Source organism: Humulus lupulus, chromosome X (genome assembly GCF_963169125.1).
Source record: "Humulus lupulus chromosome X, drHumLupu1.1, whole genome shotgun sequence".
Taxonomy (NCBI): domain Eukaryota; kingdom Viridiplantae; phylum Streptophyta; class Magnoliopsida; order Rosales; family Cannabaceae; genus Humulus; species Humulus lupulus.
The window spans coordinates 94898352-94920357 of NC_084802.1; the positions used below are offsets into that span (position 1 = coordinate 94898352).

Sequence of the window (22006 nt, forward strand, 5' to 3'; positions counted from 1 at the left end):
GGCCGAAACCAAAGCCGGATGAGAGGAAGAGACACACGGATTATCTTTGCAAGGCAGCCAAGGATCACGTAATATACTGATACAAGACCCATTACCCACACGCCACCTGGCACCTGCTTTAACCAAAAACTTTGCTTCAAAAATACTTCTCCAAATATAACTTGGGTTCGGCCCCATCTCAGCATTCAAGAAGTCTCCAGATTTGTAATATCGAGCTTTAAATACACGACTAACTAATGAATTTGGTCTACTTAACAATCTCCATCCCTGCTTGCTCAAACATGATAAGTTAAAATCATGGAGATCTCTAAACCCCATACCACCTTTAGATTTATGCACCGTCAATTTCTCCCAATTCTTCCAATGTATGCTTCTGCTAGATTTGGAAGATGATTTCCACCAATATCTGCACATATATTTCTCCATCTCATTGCACATGTGGAGAGGTATTAAGAAAACATTCATAGCGTAAGCAGGCAAAGCTTGAGCCACAGATTTTATCAAAATTTCCTTCCCAGCTTTGGATAAGAAACGGCCCTCCCATTGTTGAATATTTTTCTGCATTTTCTCCTTTATGTACCCCAGCAAAACAGATTTGTTCCTACCCAGAATATTTGGTAATCCCAAATACATACTCGAATTGCTAGCTTCTGGGATATTGAGAATAGAACATATACCACCTCTCTCCTCCATACTCACGTTTGCACTAAAAAATAATGAGGATTTGGCCAGATTCACCTGCTGCCCCGACGCTACCTGAAAACAATGAAGCAGATCTGTGACTTGTCTTGCTTCCTCTCTCGATGCTTTACAAAACAGATAGGAGTCGTCAGCAAACAACATATGCGATATCATAGGAGCACCCCTAGCCACCCGACACCCCGTGAGCTTCTTATCCTGAACATACTTAGAAACCAACGCAGAGAATCCTTCAGCACAAAGAATGAAGAGATAAGGGGATAATGGGTCACCTTGTCTCAACCCTCTCGAAGGAACAATCGGATCCAGCTCTTGTCCAGCAGTAACAATTCTGTACGAAACTGACCGCACACACATCATAATCAAAGCCACCCAGTGATCGCCAAACCCCATCTTAATCATCATGGCTTCAAGAAAGCTCCATTCAATCCTATCATACGCCTTGCTCATATCCAGTTTGATGGCCATGAAGCCCTCTTTACCCGACACCTTCCTCTTCAAATAGTGCATAATCTCAAACGCCACCATAATATTATCCGTGATCAATCGCCCAGGTATAAAAGCACTCTGAGTTTCGGATATTACCTGATTAAGAACCTTCTTCAAGCGATTCGCCAACACTTTCGACACCACCTTGTAAATTACGTTACACAATGCTATCGGTCTGAGGTCTCCCATAGAATCAGGATTTGATTTTTTTGGGATCAACACGATGTGAGTATCAGAAAGGTGCTCAGGAAATCTACCAGAAATAAAGAACTCCTTAACCAGCCGAATTACATCATTACCTACAATATCCCAATACTTTTGGTAAAAACCTGGTGAAAAACCATCTGGCCCTGGCGACTTGTCAGGATGCATTTGGAATAACGCGATCTTCACCTCCTCATCTTCAATGGGCGACATGAGTTCATTATTCACCTCCTCAGTTATGGAACGAGGGATGCAGTCAGTTACCCTTTCCCAGTTCGTATTAGAAGCTGAAAACAACTTGCTAAAATAAGCCACCATCAAATTGCCCAAACCGTGCTCCCAATCCTTCAATATACCATCATCATCCTTAAGAGCCATAATCTGATTTCTTCTCCTTCTAGTATTAGCTGATGCGTGGAAATATTTGGTATTAAGGTCACCCGCCTGTAGCCATAGTTGTTTGGACCTTTGACGCCAAAATATCTCTTGCTGAGATAGGATTTCAAATAACTGAGCTTGGGCATCCTTATATTGCTGTACCGAGATGCTATCACGCCGCCCCTTGGTAACTCGAAGAATAGCTTTGCAATGAGCTATTCTGTGCTTAAACTGCCCTGTAATATTGCGACCCCATTCTGCCAACGAAGTACTACAACACTTGACCTTCTGGCGGAACGAATCAGAGAAAGGGATCCCCCAACTATCCTTCACAATTTGACGACATAAAGGATCCCTGGTCCAAGCATTTTCGAATCTAAACCGTGCATTAGAAGCAAACTTTCTCCCTAAATCCAACTTCAACCACAGAGGAGAATGATCCGATGCAGAGGCACCAAGGTTATACAACTTAGCATTCTTGAACATGGAAAGCCAAGAGTGAGAAACCAAGGCCCTATCCAACCGCACCTCCACCCAGCTATCAGACCCACGACTCTTCTCCCAAGTGAACTGGTGACCCATCAGCTCCATATCTACCAAATTACAATCATGAACCACCTCCTGGAAGCCATTCAAAAGCCACGCAGGATAAGGACGGCCTCCCCTCTTTTCACGATTAGAGAGAGTATTGTTTAAGTCGCCAACCAAGCACCATGGAAGCGTAGAAACACTAGCCAATTGTCGAATCTTATCCCACGTCATTCTTCTCAAACCACGACTTGGCTCACCATATAGACCAGTGAGGCGAAAACGAGGGTGTGACCCTATCTTGACTTCTAAATCAATATGGTTAGCTCCATAGTTGATCAAATTGGCTTCTTCCTGGTATCTCCATAACATAACCACCCCTCCACTATGCCCCTGACAGTCCACAACAAAGCACCCTTCATAACCCAAAGATCTTTTCAGAACTTCCACCTTCTCCTTTTTACATAACGTTTCACACAAAAACACTATATTGGGTTTCTTTTGATAAAGCATATCTTTAAGGAATTGAAAGACCCGTGGGTTCCCAAGCCCACGGCAATTCCAGCATATAAGACTCATAATCCTTGGCGGGTCCAGTATGAGAAACATGATTATTAGCTAACTAAATATAGAAATTAAATTTAAAATCAAAACATATGAGCCAATTATGGGTACTATTGAAAAATTAGCATTCAACTCTTCTCTCTCTCTCAAACCCTTTCTCTCTTTGTGTGTATATTTTTGAGGTAATTGGTTACTTCTACGTTCTGTTGTGTGTATATTTTTGGGTTTTTTTGCTAACTGGTTATCTATGTTATTAAAATTATAGTTACTTTTTTTTTAAATGAAGTATTTTTCCTTCAAATTTGATGTTTTCTTTTCATATTTAATATGAGTAGCCAGTCACCCATTTTATGGTAACTGATTACCTCTCTTATAATAGAAGGTTACTTTCTTAGGGTAACTGATTACCTCTCTGGATATATGTTATTTAACTTAGCTTAAGAATTTTTTTTTACATAAATGTCAAAAATCAATTAAGTAATTGGATACTTTATCTAGGATTTGAAAAAAAAAAATGTACAACCTAAAAAAAAGGAAAAAAAATGTTTACAATAAATAAAAATTAATAATAAATACAATTTATATTTAAAAAAAAAAGAAAAAAATTTGTAAAATAATCAAAGAAAAATTTAATATAAAATTAATTATTTAAAATAATATAAAAAACAAATAAGCTAAAAAAAATAATAATTAAATTACAAGCATATACTTCTAAATTAATAAAGTTTGATTAAAAATAAAACTAAGACATAAACTAGCTTTTATAAAAAAATATAAGAAAACAAATCCATAAAATTAAAAATTATTAAAAATAAAAGTCATAGTTTAACTTTTTTTTCAAAAAAAAATTTGTAAAGTATATTAAAAATCCCGTATAAAATATAATTTACTCATTAAAGTGCCCTTATATATTATATGGACAAATAGCACATCATGTCTGAAATCTAGTTCACTTTTGATGTATTATGTGTCAAAATCTAATTGGGGAACTAAATAGATGATTTGGATTCTAAGCTACGTACAATTTGACGCTTGTTCAGCTATCTTTTTTTTTTTTTAGCTATCTTTAATGTATTCACATTTTTAACAAAATAAAAATCAACAATAATGAGTAGCTAACATTTAAGTTTATTCTCTTTAATATTTAAATTATCTTTAATGTTAACTTTTATTTTATTTAAAAAAAAAATATTTAACTGTCATTATATATCTTTTGGAAATTTTCAAGATTATATTTATATAGAGAGCATCAATGAACACTACATTATTCTATCCAATATATTTTACATACATTGATACTTAAATTTTGAAAATACATCATAATAATTAACACTATTGATTCAAAGTATATTTTGTGTTTATGTTATATTGTAGGATAGGGAATTAGAACCAATTTTGATTAAAAAAAAAGGGACACTAGGATGAAACATTGCATTATGTTTGTAATGTCCCAATTTGACTAGGATGAAACATTGCATATGTTTGATGAATATTTAAATAAATGACATAAAACATGTCTTGGACATGAGGCATTTCAAGATAAATTTTATTGAAAAAATGCATAATAATCGAATCTGAGTACAAAATAAAATAATAGTTTGCATGAATTATAAAATTGTCTTATAACTGAAGAACATAGCTTCAAACAAAACAAAACATAAATATTAAAATATCTATGGTGTTCTTTGATCATTTCCCCGCCCATGAGCCCCTCACAAGAGACATACACCTCTCTAGAAACAATCTTAGCTCACCATGCCACCAAAAACATTCAAAGTTTGCCTGGAGAGGGAATAGTAAGGTAGTAGACAACAACATAACATCATTACAAAGTCTTATAACACAGCATTACAGACAAACTATAGCATGAAACTATCATCATAAGTTCATAAACACATATCCACGCATAAATGAGATGGAAGCTAGGAGGAATAACTTTCATCAAAAACTACATCGATCATTGTTCTAGGGCAATTACTGCCAAACATATCATCTTTTAAATACTTATGCCTGAAAACATTAGCATACACACATGCAACATAATCTCAAGAACAAGGTCCAACTTCCTTATCTTGACGTGAGTGTCCTTGAGAGAAAAGTGGTGCGGGAAACCAATATTTGCTTACTTGTGCCACACAGCTGACACAAATGCATGACCAAGCATCACGTAACCCCTTCCCATAATAATGAAATTTCTCAAATCCCAAAATACCACACAACTTCCAACAACCAAACATATTTTCTGGGCTATCTTACCATTATAAGGTTGATATCTTATCCATCTTCTCGTACATGAAAAGATTCCTAAATTAAAATTGGAATAGTTATTTTCTGAGAAATGGTTGTGTTTTAGACCAAAATATGAAAAAGATTGGACCAGGATCACTGAAGTCTAATATGGAAATAACTAAATCACACAGCATTGTACTGTATATCTATGCATCAATATGCAAATACTTCTCATCAAATGGAAAATTACTAAATATGATTCCTTAGTTTTAGAATCACACTATGAGCATTAAGGAATCACAAATCAGATTTAACAACAACAGTCAATGCTCATCTAACAACCAAGATCACATAGTATTTAGGGTATTAATTGCCCAACAATAAACATACCTCCTAAGCTTGACATTGAATCTCCAATGGTCATCCTTGAGCACTATAAATCTATCAAAACAACAATAATACCCAAGATCAAATGCAAAATGCAAGAGAGAGCTTATGGAGAGCAAACCCTTACCAAAAACCACCTTACCACCCAACTTCACATATACACTATATGTATCATATGCCTTTCTACCCTAAGGGGTATATTGGGCTCATATTATTAGAGAAGGTGGACTATGGTTTAGTGGGCACCAACCTATAGTCATTAGGGTGCTACCATGTGCCTCAAATGTAATTAGTAAGTGTTAACCATCCCATTATGGTTATTAACAATTAGTAGGCACTCCAAATTAATGGTTGTGATTATGGAATTATGTTTGTGATCATATTAGTCCATATAATAATTCTAATATTCTCACACTTAGAATATATAATCAAACCACCACAATATTGTCCATCACACAAAGACAGTCAAATAAATCATAATGATATGATACATATATCACACATGATTCGGCCTTGAAGACATTCAAATACAATAACAACCACTAAACCAAACATGCATGTAGTACAACAATTGAGACTGTGCATTCGTCTCCTTTTGTACCTATCACTTCGCCAAACAACAATAAGAAGTGACTGCAAATATCATTATGCATGTTTCATAAATACAAGTCATAAGAAATCCGTACAAAATACTAGCATGTTCAATACACAAAATAGCAAACTCCCTCTGAACTCAATAATCTAGGCTCCTAGTAATTCCATGCGGGTGACGTGTTCTGCAAACACACATATAGGTAAGCCCTTTGTAAGTGAATTTGCTATTGCTAACATGCTAGTGGTAGGTGTGTACGCAATGGTAACAAGGGATTCAACAACTTTCTCTTTAACGAAATAGTACTTTATATCAATATGCTTTGAGTGAGAAGTACTTTGAGTGTTCTTAGAGAAAGCTACAACTGCGTAGTTGTCACAGTATAATTTCAGCGGCCTCGAAATAGTCTACAACACCCAATGCTGAAATAAAGTTCTTCAACCATATTGCTTGACAAGTAGCCTCATAGTACGTCATATACTGTAATGACCTGCTAATTAGGGTCTGTTACCAAGTGTGTTTAAAATTAGTGTTGGACTCGCTAAACGAGTCATTTGAACTAAAACATATGATTAAGCCACTAAGGGTTCAGGTATTTAAAATTTTGGTCAAGACAAACATTTTCATTAAACAAAACTTTAGTCTTTACATGGGCTCCCAAAATACAAGTTTAAAAGTTGGTTACAACCCAAAGATTACAAAATAAGCCGGCCTAAGCGGCGTCCAACCCTAGCTCCCCTGTGGTGCCTCGGTCGTGGCGGTCGAGCGGACTGCATATGTACACATCACCGCTATCGCTCTCCAACTCATGGCTGGCCAAGTTTCTCATTACCCTTACCTGCACCACAAAACACCCGTGAGCCAAAAGACTCAGCAAGAAAACATATTCAGAAGTTCACAAACTATAACAACATGCTTAACAGTAATAACTGGAACCAAGCATATACATTATACAAATGAGTGACCATAGGGTCACACAAGTGCGTGTCGCACTCCTGTTTGTTCATATGGCATCCGAGCCAGTCAAGTGCATAAGGCACTCCCGGGGTGGCTTAGCCATAATAGCCTGCGCTCAATGCACATAACGCTGATCACGACTTATAAGCCGAGCCTTACAGACTTTCGACTTATAAGTCAAGCCTTGGGAACCCTCGACTTATAAGCCAATCCCCCTTTTAACTAGAAATACCCTTGATTAGCAGGTCAAGCTTTAATAAGATACAATAGATAGATTCTCGATTAATAAACCGAGCTTCCTAGCCAGAACAACATCCACATAATACATTCATCATACATGCAGATACAATGTACTACAGTATACTAAGCAGGTATGCACAAACACAATTATAATCATGTGATAGGCTTGCTAAGCCTAATATCAGATTCACCTACACTAGAAAGGGTGTTAGACACACGAGTCAAGGGTAGGATGAGTCATTTGGGGTGGTGAGCTGGTTGTTAGTTTGTTGGAGGGTATTTTGGGTACTGTGTAGGCCTTTTAGTGCCTTGGGGAGCTATTGTTTTGGTTATGCAAGAATTGAGATAATTCTCTACATCATGGAGAGTTCTCTCTCCCTTTTCGTATGAGAATTGGTCTCTTTAAATACATCAATAAAGCTGATAACTCTAGGATTTAGAGTTATTTTTATAATCTTTGAACTTGCTTTTCAAAATTAAAAAGAGTAATGAGTCCTTATTTCATGTAATTTTGTCAGTTTTAGTGTGTTATTCTAGGTAGTGAGTCTGGGTAAGAGTTAGGTTTGTATTGTAATATTTTTCAGTGTTTTTTATGTAAATTACTGTGTTGTGTTAATCAGGAAAGGAAGCTTACAAAATATGTGAAAGGGGACTGCTGGAAGCAAGGGGAAAAACGAATTCTGAAAGGGGCGTGTTGCTACTTCAATGCTGTAACATCACCACACAGCAATGCAAGGGATCAGGCAGGTGACGTGGCTAGAAGACAGCTGGACTTAATGAGTGAAATCAGCGCCTATGTGGCTAGAATTTTAATAACTTAAGTCAGCTGGGTGATGTGGCACTTTGAGGACAAGGTGGGAATTGACTTTCCTATTAGGGTAAAGCAAAGTACCCTAAAAAGGAGGGGGCAGCCGCAACATGGGAGTACCATTTTTTTGCTGAAGAAAATACATCACCATTTTGAAGGGAGAAAAGAAGTACAGAGGAGAGCTGAAGAAAACAGAGAGAAAATACCAAAAAGGGAAGAGGACCACGGCAGACGCCTAGGAGGACTTGAGCTCATCAATTCATTCTACTCTTTCCTTCTTCCTTTTAATTTTGTATTAAATTTTCTCTCCATTTCAACTGTGAACAACTCTATGGATACTCTATTTGCTACTGGTTTTGTACTTTTCGTTTCAGACATGAACTAATATTCTAAGGATTTGGGTGGTTATGAACCCTATATTATGAATGAATCTTTGATGCATGGTTGAAGTAGTTGTGTCTTTGTTCAATTAAATGTGATTAATGCTATTGATTGTTATTTACTGGCCATAATTAACAATTACTGAGCTAGATCTAAGTTCGGAAAAATTTAAGCTAGCTGAACCCATTTAATTGATGCAAGAAACTTGCCTATTTGTAGGTAGATTTTAGTGGTGAAATAGGGATATTTTGCTGCCTTGTATAACACAAGATTTGATGCTTAATAGACTGTTTGCAATCTGGTTTAATACAGGAGTGTGTCGAGAGGGTTGTAAGCATTATACAGTGGGTTTTGGAAAAGACTTACTAGGCGTTTTTGAAATCTGTTAACTCTGGATGTAATTGCTGAGCCATTGCTGAACTTATGCTATAACAACTGGAAAGAAATTATAGGGGGATTAACCACCCAGATCACGTGTTCACATAGAATTTCCTCACAGACTTGATTTCTCTTGGTTCCATTATTTGAGTTTAATTAATTCTGCATATATACTTTTAATTCCAGATTCATTTACCCATTATTCCCTTGAATTGGTTATTGTCTTTTTGAATTGTTTTTAGTTGATTTTGCAATTATTTAGTTTAAAATCCCTGTGGAGACGATACTCATTTACCATTATATTACTTGTGCGGCTACGTATACTTGCGTATTTTAATTGCTCTAATTTTCGCAACAAAAGCTTCCAAGATTAATTCCATTTTTGCTACTGTTTCATTGATTTTCCTTCTGTTCATTCTCTATGATTGAGTATTATTGCTGTTGCTGTGAATTAACTGAACCAGGTCCCATCATTTGATATCAGAGCCAGGTTCACGGTGAATGCCGGTGACCACGAGAATGGAAACGAGAGTGGATGGAGTAGAATCGGCATTGTCCGGCGTTCAAAGTTAGCTTAATGACCATGGAGCTGTACTTAAGGATCATGGGGTGGAGCTTGGGTCCATGAAAGAAGTTCTAAATCGTTTGGTTACTGCACAAAGCAAAGTTGTTGATGAACTTGCCTCCCTCCGAGAAGAGTCAACCGGATTTCAGGGCTCCGGTCGTCGTCTTCAGGGCGACGGGTCCACCACTACTGGTGGAGGTGGATCCAATGGAAGAGTGGCTGAGGTTAGAGAGCGACGAAATGAATTTCGAGCTCAGAAAATTGAATTACCAGTGTATACCGGCGATGACCTGGATGAATGGACGTACTAAGCCGAACATTACTTTGGATTACATTGATTATCTCTGGTCGAGCAACTGGAGGCGGCTGTTTTATGCTTGGAAGGGGCGGCTCTCATCTGGTTTCGCTGGGAAAACCAGAGGAGAATCATCACGACCTGGGCAGAATTGAAGTCGCTATTATTACAGCGATTCTGTCCCACCCATGAGGGCACTGTGTATGATTGGTTCTTTGTGCTCCAACAAGTCATCTCAGTTCAAGATTATCGGAGGAAGTTCGAATCGTTGGCTGCTTTAGTGGGAGTGATGGGTGAGCCGACATTACAGGCGGCTTTCATGAAAGGCTTGAAGGTTGAGATTCAGGCTCCGTTGAGGGTTTTGGAGCCCAATGGGCTGATACATATGATGGAGCTTGCTGAACAAATAGAGGCCAATCAGGCCCTCACTAAAGTATACTGAAGTGGGCAAAGTGGGCCCATTAGGTTAGGCCCACGAACCCCATTATCTACTCATTGTCCCAGAACCCAGCAAGGGCACTTACGTATTGCCCCCAACCTCTTCAACACACACGACTCCGATCAGTACAAGCTCTAAGTCGCCATCTTCTATGGCGACTTCTTCGGTCTACCGCCGGTTAACGAAAACTGAGATACAAGAGAAGAAACATCGTGGCGTGTGTTTCAAGTGCGATGGGCGCCGAACTCGTGGACATGAATGCACACAAGCTGAAGTACAAGTCATCATCATCTAGGAAGAGTCGATGGAGGACCCGCCCCCTGACCCTATCGCTGATGCCCTCGGAATTACAGATCCGACAGAAGCTGCCAAAGCTCACATGGTAGAAGTGTCCTTGAATGCTGTGGTGGGGTTAACCTCTCCAAAAACCATGAAAATTCCGGGTTCTATTCATGGTCAAGAGGTGGTTATTCTTGTGGATAGCGGGGCGACACAATTTTATTACCACTGAATTAGCTCAGAAATTGGCTCTTCCCATGTCCACAACAGAGGCTTATGGAGTTCAAATGGGCAGTAGTCAAGCGGTAAAAGGGGAAGGGGTTTGTCGATCGGTTCCTTTGGTGCTTCAAGAATTTGTTGACAGTTAGAGAAATAGCGTATTAGTGATTTGATCCTTTGGGTTTCCTAGGGGTATAGGAATCGTTTCTTATTCTGTATTTAATGTAGTGATACTTGTATAGCCTATATATAGTTCTAGCCATAAGTTGTATAAAGGTGTATCAGAAATAAAATATAAAAAATAATGATTATTTCTCACCATTTCATTATGGTATCAGAGCTGTAAGGCTCGATCTCCTCTCTTTGCCGATCTCCATTTTTTCTGGTAGTTTCCTCAGCTCTTAGGCAACATTCAAGTTGCTTCAGGTGAAGTTGTCTTTCTTCAGTACTCCCAGTCTCATCTTTCTGCCTTCTCCGATTATCCCTGTCCTGTCCGACGACTTTTTTAGGGCTTCAGCAATGTCTGCAGCTCCAGCGACATCCTCGGCAATCCTCCTGACCAGTGTTGCCCTCTGTTCATCGCTCCCATCCGTAGTCCCAAGTTTTTCCTCTCGTTCGGCATTTGCCCCTTCGTTCCTTTAGACTAAAGCCCCTTCGTTCCTCTCAGTTTGTCTCACTTCCTTCTGACTAAAGCCTAGTAGCTTGGGCTACTGTTCCAGGCCCAAGTTGTTGTTCCAAGCCCAAGTTTTTTTTTTCCAATTGTTCCAGGCCCAATTTTTTTTTGTTTTGCTCACTGTTCAATTTTTTTTATCTTTGTCTCTAACCCAGTATTTTTTTTTTCAGAAATTTTTCAGCTAATTATTTCCAGCATGTCAAACAATGAAAAAATTTCATCTTACCATGAAATTTCTCATAATAATGAAATATCTTAAATCCCAAAATACCACACAACTTCCAACAACCAAACATATTTTTGAAAACCCTAGCATTCTTCTAATAAAATCAAGTTCTAAAATGATGCCTCCTTGTATAGTGGCTAAAACTTCAAGACCTTCTTTCCACCTTTAATGTTTGAAAACCCTAAGCACCAATATCATGTCTCTTAGATAACCACATATACGAGAAAAACACTTAAGTCCAAAATGAAGAATGCTTACCTCTAAAATCCTTGACTCTTCATTTCTTTCTTTCTCTTCTCTTCGTGCCTTCTCTTCTCTTGGTGTGTTCGGACTAAGGATTCCCCTACCTCTATTTATAGGCTCTCAACCCACCAACCACATCTCCATCAAATCTCCTCATAAAGCCTAATTGATTATAATCTCTCCATTAATATGCAATCTTAAACCTATTCAAATCAAATCCTAATCATATCATTCCATGATCTTTTTCTCAATCTTAAACCTAGACATAATTCTTGCTAGGTTTTGCCATCAAACCCTAATTCCTCATTAGTTTCAAAATCAAGCATAGAATTCCCATGGATTTTTAAAATCAAGTATATATGCCCAAATATTGACCATGTTCATCTCTATGAAATCTCACACAATCAATCAAGCTCAATCACCATTAAATTCGAAAACCATGGAAAATCCATTTATCATTTAAATGAAAATATCAAACATTCAACTTCCTTTTATATATTGATTAAAGGATCTTTTAGAATAAAGAGCAATAATTCCCCAATATTTATCTTTAATGCTCATATTTTCCCAAATATGGCAACTTGTCTTGATTCCTTCTCTTAGCCTTAATCAAGACCACATTCATCTTCCTTTCTCTCTCTTTCACACATCCAAGGTCTTCCTTTCTCTCTCTTTCACACATCCAAGGTGTCACACACATACATGCACACACATATAAAAGGAAAACACAAATAAAAAAAAAAGGAAAATAATTAAACTAACAACTAAATAAAAAGAATAAATAAATAAATAAAAACTTAATAAATCATTAAAATAAATAATAAGATAACAAACAAGACCAAGATATGTCTACTAAATACTACAATTTTATCGTTCAAAAGAATGGAGTTTTGATTCCTTAGGATTGTAACTATGATAGCTTTATTAAGAAGATACCCATGTGAACTCAACATCAACTGAAATATTAGGTGAAAGGACGGAGGAAGAATATTGATTCAAGGGGCCAAAATGTAAGAAGTTTATATAAGGGAGCCAAATTCATGATTTTTGGAAAAAATGAGAATTATTTATAAAAATAGGATGTGATATTTAAAAAAAAAAAAACTTTGAGGGGGCCAAGGCTCCCCTCTATGTCTACGTCCCTACGTCACATGGTTACCCACCATTGAAAATAGTAGAAGATTCTAATCTATTATTTTACATGCAACTGAAAAACAACGAACTAGATTTCACAAGGTATTCATTGTGTATGAATATCGTGGAAGAGGCAACACAATTAATAAACACATTTTTCAATTCAAAACCATCAACAACGACAGACGAAAAAGTTCCAAGAATAGAATCTAGGCCACCAACCTCACCGTCTACGTCAAAACTCAAAAGCAAACCTCAAGCCTGTTGAAGGGAAACAAAAACAACATTGACATCATTGATGCTGTGAAAGAATTTGAACTCAAAACAAAATCAAGAGCGATAAATTCAACCTCTAGAATCACTTGTCACCCATAAATAGAAGTTGTACAAATATATAAAGAGATATTTTAAAGTCAGTTCTTAGCTTCTTCGTAATAACCAATCATTTTTTAATACACGATCCATAAAGCTTGCTCAAAGGATTACACAATTCTATGTTTAGACAATAATTGCAATAGGTACTTACGAGAATCAATAAATGACAATACACAGGTGTGTTTATTATCATAAAGTACCATATATTATATACATGTTTGTTGAAACTTAAATTCTGTGATCAACGCCAAGCAACATCAATTTTAATCGAGGACTACATATATTCAAGGTGCTTCAACATCAAAACACGTACCGCAGCATACATCGCAAGTGAGATGAAAGGCAAATATAGTATAACTCTCAATTATACGAGGTAGGACCCATGACTCCTATGAGCTACGAGGTAGGACCCATCGAGTTACTTGTATATGTTATAAAAACAAATCCAAGATGTTGTGATTGAACAACAACCTCAACTTTGATAAAACTCTACTGCACAATTAATCACAAACCAGAGAATGAAACTAAGAATATAAAAGTAAAATGACAGAAATTAAAAGAACACACAAAGTTTATAGAGGTTCACTCCTTTAATGGAGCTACTCCTCTTGAACTCCTCTTGGGAATTCTCTTTTCACTATGACAAATGGCAATATTACAGAGTTTGTGTTCAAGGTAACTTGAACTGTTACAATGGTGATCTTCTCCCTTGAGCAATATTCACAATGAAGCTTAGAACACTTAGGAAACTCCCTTGAAGATCTCTGCTTCCCGTTGGTTTCTCAGTTCTGTTCTTCTCTCTTAATCTTCAACCTTCTTGCTTCAAGATACAATAAAACCTCACCATACATACTATTCTCTCGGTTCTCTCTCTGTTTTAATTTCTGTACTCCTTTTAAAACATAAGACAAGGCATCCTTTTATATAGACCAAGGATCCTAGTTACAAACTGATACAAAACAGAATTTAACAAATGACAGAAAGAATAACTAATCTTCTTGAGTGTCCAAACCGAGCTGGCTTGATCTATGCCATGTCATCATAGTCTTTAAGTGATTGGTTTATTTAGGACTGATATAACAACAATTTCCACCTCAGTACTTAATAAACCTTACGAAAGAATTCCTTGAAGATCATAGTTCTGGGCACCAAAAGGTTAGCCTTTTTCCATACTTAGAAGTTCCACACAGTGTTGAAACTTGCTAGGTGTCAGAACCTTAGTTCTCATATCTGCTGGATTCTCTTCACTAGGCACCTTCTCTATGTTGATCTGTCCTTGTGTAACTTTTTCTCTAATGAAGTGATACCTCACTTCAATGTGTTTTGTCCTGTCATGAAAAACAGGATTTCTACAAAGGTAGAGAGTACTTTGGCTATCTGTGAATACTGTAGCTTTTCCATCATAGAGTTTCAGCTCTTTTAGCATGCCTTGAATCCATAATCCTTCTTTGAGAGCTTCTGTTGCAGCAATGTACTCAGATTCTGTGGATGAAAGAGCTACAATAGGTTGTATTTGAGATTTCCAACAGACACAATTTCCTGAAATCAGAAATACATAGGCTGTTGTTGATTTTCTTGAGTCTTTATCTCCTGCAAAATCTGCATCCACAAAGCCTTCCACCTGAATTGCATCTTGGTTCCTTTTAAAACTCAATCCCAACTTTGTAGTGACATTTATGTATCTGAGAAGCCACTTCATTGCTGTCCAATGTGGTTTACCAGGATTTCCCATGTATTTACTTAGCACACTTGCAGAGTATGCTAAATCTGGTCTAGTGCAGACCATAGAGTACATGATTGATCCTATTGCATTTGAGTAAGGAATATTCTCCATTTCTTTCTTCTCCTTTTCAGTCTTTGGGCATTGCTTGTTTGTTAATTGAAATTGACTTGATAAGGGTAATGTAGCTGGTTTGGAGCCATTCATTAGGAACTTGCTAACAACTCTTTCCAAATAACTCTTTTGGCCAAGAAATAGATGATTCTTGCTTCTATTTCTCTGTATGTTAACTCCCAGAATTTTACTTGCCGCCCCTAAGTCTTTCATTTCAAATTCTGACTTCAGTATGTCTTTAGTTCTTTCAACCTTTGATTTCTCCTTGCTAATCAATAGCATGTCGTCTACATAAAGCAGTAGATACTCAGCTTGTTGAATTTTTGAACCCTTGTAGTAGAGACAAGAGTCAAACATGCTCTTGTTAAAACCATGCTGAGTAATAAAGGAGTCGAATCTCTTGTTCCACTGTCTTGGAGCTTGCTTTAGCCCATACAAGGACTTCTTCAAGTGACAAACATAGTCCTTTGCATTTCCTTTGAATAGATTGCCCCAATGATTTCCTCCAGCACCAAGCTGTCTTTTGCATACAGAATTGTGTCCCTAAATTGATCATACTGTTGTGGCAGAGAGTTGAGGGGATATATGGCATGATCCTCTTCCTCAATTTTCACATTCAAGCTGCAAAGATCAGACAAGAGTTTTGTAAATTCATTTAGATTTTCATCAATTGATTTACCTTCATCCATTCTAAAACCATAGAATTTCTGTTTTAAATAAACCCTGCTAGGCAGCGACTTTGTCATGAAGGTTTGTTCCAGCTTATTCCACATGTCAGCAGCAGTTTCTTCTCTAATCACTTTCCTCAAAATCTCATCTTCTAGACTCAACACAATGGTGTTTCTTGCCTTTTTCAGTATATCATCCTTCTGAGATTTCTCTAGTTTATCTGACATTTCTGCTTCTCCTTTCAAAGCCTCATCAAGCCCCAAGTTTCCAAGATGAGCTTTCATCTTTTCCCTCCATAGATAAAAGTCATTCTTGCCACTGAACTTCTCAATGTCCATCTTTGCAGTAGTCATCTTTCTTGATCACTTTGGGTCTGAATCTTGAAGTTCTTGAAAGTGCGATTCAAACCAGTAAACAAACACCTTTGCTACTCTTTATGAATCTTGTTCTTTCTCTGATTTTAACACCAAGTTGAGACAACAATAGAACCTGGCTCTGATACCATTTGTTACAATCTAACAACCTCAGTTTGTATATTACTAAAACCAACAAATCATATAAACCAGAAATTAAACATGCAGAGAAGATAATTTGCAATACAGAGAAAGAAATAAACCAGAAAAACAGTAAAGTACACAAGTAATTTAGAGGGGTTCGAACTTTCCTCTACAATGTGTAGAGAGCCTATTCCCCTTGAACTCCTTCCAAGGAATCCTCTTTCACTATGATTAATGGCAGATTACAAGACTTTGTTCAAGGTAACTTGAACTGTTACAATGGTGATCTTCTCCCTTGAGCAATATTCACAATGAAGCTTAGAACACTTAGGAAACTCCCTTGAAGATCTCTGCTTCCCGTTGGTTTCTCAGTTCTGTTCTTCTCTCTTAATCTTCAACCTTCTTGCTTCAAGATACAATAAAACCTCACCATACATACTATTCTCTCGGTTCTCTCTCTGTTTTAATTTCTGTACTCCTTTTAAAACATAAGACAAGGCATCCTTTTATATAGACCAAGGATCCTAGTTACAAACTGATACAAAACAGAATTTAACAAATGACAGAAAGAATAACTAATCTTCTTGAGTGTCCAAACCGAGCTGGCTTGATCTATGCCATGTCATCATAGTCTTTAAGTGATTGGTTTATTTAGGACTGATATAACAACACAAGATTAGTTGTAGAGACGAGACCCACAGATGACAACAATTTACTATTTGTGTTTATGGCATTGGACGCATCAATCAAATGTTGGAAGTATTGCAAGTCTATTATGGTTGTCGATGGCATGCGCTTAAAAGCTATCTACGGGGTACATTGTTTTTGGTAAGCGCACAAGATGCAGGAGTTAATATTTTTCTCTTTACATTTTGTATTACTGATTTAGAGAATGATAACTTTTAGGTATAATTTCTAAGCAAAATCAAAAAAGCATATGAGGTAGAGAAAACATGTGCATAATGTTAAAATTCATTACCGTATCTAAAAAGAATGTTCTAGAATGTACTAGGAAGAACATATAACATTCTAAAAAGTTCTGGAAAGTACTAGGAGAAACCTAAAACATTATAGAAAGTTCTAGAAGAGTCTTAGAACTAATTACACAATGTATAGATAGTTTTAGAATTATTTAGAAAATAGTAGAGAATAGTTAATTACTTAGAAAGTTAGAAAATTATAGAAAGTTTTAGAAGACTCCTTGGTTGCCTATAAATAGAAGCATAGTATGTGCCTAAAGTAAGTGAGAAAATAGTCCAAGTGTGTGTGATTACAAGAGTGTCTAAGAGAGTCAACTTGTTCAAAGTGTTCTAAGCTTGTATTACTTTTCAATAATAATAAAATTGTTGTAATTTTCTACTCTACAAGTGGTATCAGAGCCAGGTTCGTCAAGTTTGTGGAGCTTCTTGTTATCATGCACAATAAGTTTGTGAAGCTTACAAGTTCAGTTAAGGTTGTTTGGTAATTCGTTTGCCAAATCACGATGGGTGACACTCAAGTAATTAGCGGAGTGCAGCAGCTCAACAACCAGAATTACAACACTTGGTCAATATTGATGGAGTCATACCTCCAAGGCCAAGATTTGTGGGAATTCGTCGGTGGCATTGAAGTAAACCCACCTGAAGATGCTGGAGCTTTGAAGAAATGGAAGATCAAAGTTGGAAAGGCAATGTTTGCAATCAAGATTACGATCGAATGTCAGGAGTTTCGCTAAAGAGTGAAGAAGATCAAGCACTCTTCAGCAACGAAAGACAAGGGCGACACATGTGACACAATAACATCGAAAGTAATGAAAAGTCACATAAACAACAAAATCAAAGCTCTCAATCAGAGGGAGCTCAAAAGAATCATGATAAGAATAGTTAGATGAGTAAACAAAAGAACTACCGATGCTATAATTGTGGAAGAAAAGGGCACATTGCAAAGTGATAACTTCATTTTAGTATCATTTTAGAATGTGTTTTTGTTGTAATCTTGAGTTTTTATGTGTGTTTTGTGCAAGATTACGCTTTTGTTTGTATTTGTTGTAGGTTGGTGTGGTGAATCACGAGAAAAATGTAAAAAGAAGTGAAAATGGTGGAAAAATGATGCTTTTGGCAGTTGTTGGAATCAAAATGATGCTAAGGACGATTGAAAGTCAATTTTGGATGAAGAGACGAGTTGAAAGAAGTAATTTAAGAAAAAATGGAATTAGAGTTGCGACTTGGGCTTACAAGTCGCGACTCTAGGCAAGTCAGAGATGCATGACTGCTGGAAGCAATTAGTGTCGCGACTTGGGCTTACAAGTCGCGACTTAAGGCGAAGTCAGAGGCTCAGCTAAGGCAAAAATTGGACACGGGTCGCGACTTGATGATGCATAAGTCGTGGTGCCTGATGATTTACACGGAATTAAAAAGGCTCAAAAATAGACACGGGCCGCGACCTAGAGAAGGCCAAGTTGTGGCCCGCATATGAAAAACATAGTTTATGTAATTTTTTTTACTATAAATTCGTATTTAGGGTTTAATTAGGTCAGTTTTTAATTATGTTTTTAGAGACTAAATTTAATTCTTAGGCTAGTGATTATGCATTTTTATAGTTTTCTTTCTTCTTTAGGCTTGTGAATCTTATGTTTTTGAATTATTATTTTGTTAATTTAGTCATGTTTGAAATGAACTAAACAATTTTATCTAGGGTTTAATGTAGTCATTTGGATTTCTATCTAATTTAATTATGATGTTCTTTTGACTTTTCTTCTTTATTCTAATCTATATAATGTGTGTTTAATGCTAGGAAATACTTGATCAATATTTTCTTGCTTTTATGATTTTGATTCAAAATTCGAAAGATGAGAATTGAATATGCTATCATTATATAGACAAGGTTGCATATTGGACGAAAGTACCTGTATAACTTGTGTAGTAATTAGGTTTCCATGCTTAATGCCTTCTATATGTTTAAGTTTATCACAGAGATGTAGAAAACCTGCATATAGGTTGAAATCTTATATCTTGAAAAAGAATAGGAATCAAATTATGTTAACCTGCTATTAGAATAGGAAGAAATTTTTTTAGAATTGATTAATAAAATTAGTAGAATGAAAAGTTGATGAAATTAACACTCTATGTCTTTTTAATAGTGATTTAAATCTTTTAATTAGTGATTCTTGTTCTTAGTTTTCTTTTATAATTTTAAAATTAAATTCATCTAAATTTTGATTGTCAAATAGAAATTAAAAGAACAATTAGTGGTATTTGGAAGATAGTCTTCGTGGGAATGATACTCTACTTATCATATATATTACTTGAATCGATTACGTGCACTTGCATATATATATATATATATATATATTTGCGATCAAGTTTTTGGCACCGTTGCCAGGGACTTAATTTCCAATATCAAAGTTAATTGTTGTTTGTTCTAATTTGGTTTTTTTTTTTTACTTTTTTTTATTGTTTTACATTTATTCAGATCAAGGATATATTGTGTTTCGGGAACTGTTGGTATATGCAAGGAAGTAGACAAAATGAATTCATACCAATAGATCTTGAAATTGAGAGAACGTGCAGAAAGAATCGAAAGATAAAGAAACCGTTGGATTTCACCATGACTGAGAACTTAAATAATGTTGTCAACAATACAAATATGGGTAATGCAGCTAAAGCTGATTCGCCATTAAGAAACTATGTACTCCCTACTGTTACGGGGATTCATTCAAGCATTCGTCCTCCAATTGTTGAGGCAAATAATTTTGAGATAAAATTTTCAATTATTCAAATGGTGCAAAACTGTGTACAATTTGGGGGTTACCAAATGAGGATCCAAATCTCCATATCACAAACTTTTTAGAGCTATGTGCGACATTCAAAATGAATGGGGTCTATACTAACTTGGGAAGATTTGACTCAAAAATTCCTTGGTAAATATTTTCCTCCTGCCAAGTGAGCTAGAATAAGAGGAGAGATTAATAATTTTCATCAACTGGATGGGGAATCTTTATATGATGCATGTGAACGATTTAAAGAGTTGCAAAGGAAGTGCCCACATCATGGAATAGAGAAGTGGCTGCTAGTTCATACTTTTTACAATGGTTTGGGGGGCAATACAAGGACAATTATAGATGCAACATCGGGAGGAGCGTTTATGAGAAAAAGTGCTAATGAAGAATATGAACTATTGGAAGAGATGGCTATGAATAACTATAATTGGCCTATTGAGCGTGATAACAAGAAAGTAGCAAAAGTCTTAGAAGTTGATCCAATTGAGCTATTGACTGCTCAAGTGGCATCTCTAACCAAGCAATTGCATCAAACGAATCTCGTCGCACAAGCAATGCAAGTATAGAATGTTATAAGTTGTGAGATTTGTGGGGGGCCACATGCTTATGAACAGTGCCCGAGCACAACTAGTTGCTCAACTGATGTGAATAATATGCCCTTGGAACAAGCACAAGTTATTGGTAATTTTTCAAAACCTGCACCTAACACTTACTCCAATTCCTATTCTCTTGCTTGGAAAAATCACCCTAATTTGTCTTGAAAAATATAATCAAGGGTTACAACCACAATATCCATAGTACCCACCTTAACAACCCCCTCATCAACCAACACATGGATTACATTCTAGACCATATTATGATCCAAATCCACGCCCATCTCATCCACCACCACATCCTCAAATGAATCCACCAACAATTCAGTCAGACCAATTAAATCAATTCATGACAAAGATAAGGTCTTCAATCAGGAGTTTGGAGACACAAATAGGTCAATTGGCTCAAATGTTTTCTAGTAGGCAGCAAGGGAAATTGCCTAGTTCCACAGAGGTAAATCCTAAAGAATAATGTCAAGCTGTCACTCTGAGGAGTGGGACTAAGTTTGATGGACCTACAGTGGATGGCAAGGGGAAGAAGAAAGATGATCAACAAGTTACTAGTCCAATACAAGAGGAGGTTACTGAAGACCTTCCAAAAACAGAAAAACCAAAATACATTGAGCCTACATTAAAGATTCCATATCCTCAACGGTTTCGAAAGGCTAATCTTGACAAACAATTCTCCAGATTTCTTGAGGTATTTAAGAAACTTCACATTAACGTTCGTTTTGCTAAGGCTCTAGAACAAATGCCAAGTTATGTGAAGTTTATGAAGGAGATATTGTCTAATAAAAGAAAAATGGAGGATTATGAAATAGTTGCATTAATTGAAGAGTGTAGTGCAATTATTCAAAAGAAGCTTCCTCAAAAGTTAAGAGATTTGGGCAGCTTTACTATACCTTGTCCTATTGGGAACTTTCATTGTGAGAGAGCTTTATGCGATTTGGGTGCAAGCATAAATTTAATGCCGCTGTCTGTATTTAAAAGACTTGGTTTGGGGGAAGCTAGACCCACTAGTTACTCTTCAACTGGCTGATCGTTCATTAACACATCCCAGAGGTATTATAGAGGACGTTCTAGTAAAGGTAGATAAGTTCATTTTCCAGCGGATTTCATTGTTTTAGATATGGATGAAGATGAGGACGTGCCTATTATATTGGGACGACCATTTTTGGCCACGAGGCAAGCATTGATAGACGTTCAGAAGGGAGAGTTAAGGCTTAGAGTACAAGGTGACAAGGTCATTTTTAATGTTTTCAAAGCTTTGAAATATCCTTCAGCGAGTGACAGTTGTTTTTGTGTTAGTGTATTGGAGGAACCAAGTAAAGGGGTCCAATCTATTAAGGATCCACTAGAGTTGAGTTTGATTGC

General features: G+C 36.5%; 1 non-coding gene across 1 annotated transcript; it reads right to left on the reverse strand.

The window, feature by feature from the left end:
• Positions 1–20209: 20209 nt before the first annotated feature.
• LOC133807647 (small nucleolar RNA R71) lies at positions 20210–20316 on the reverse strand. The gene has a single exon (XR_009879548.1). It is a non-coding gene; the product is annotated as a small nucleolar RNA R71 (small nucleolar RNA).
• Positions 20317–22006: the final 1690 nt, after the last annotated feature.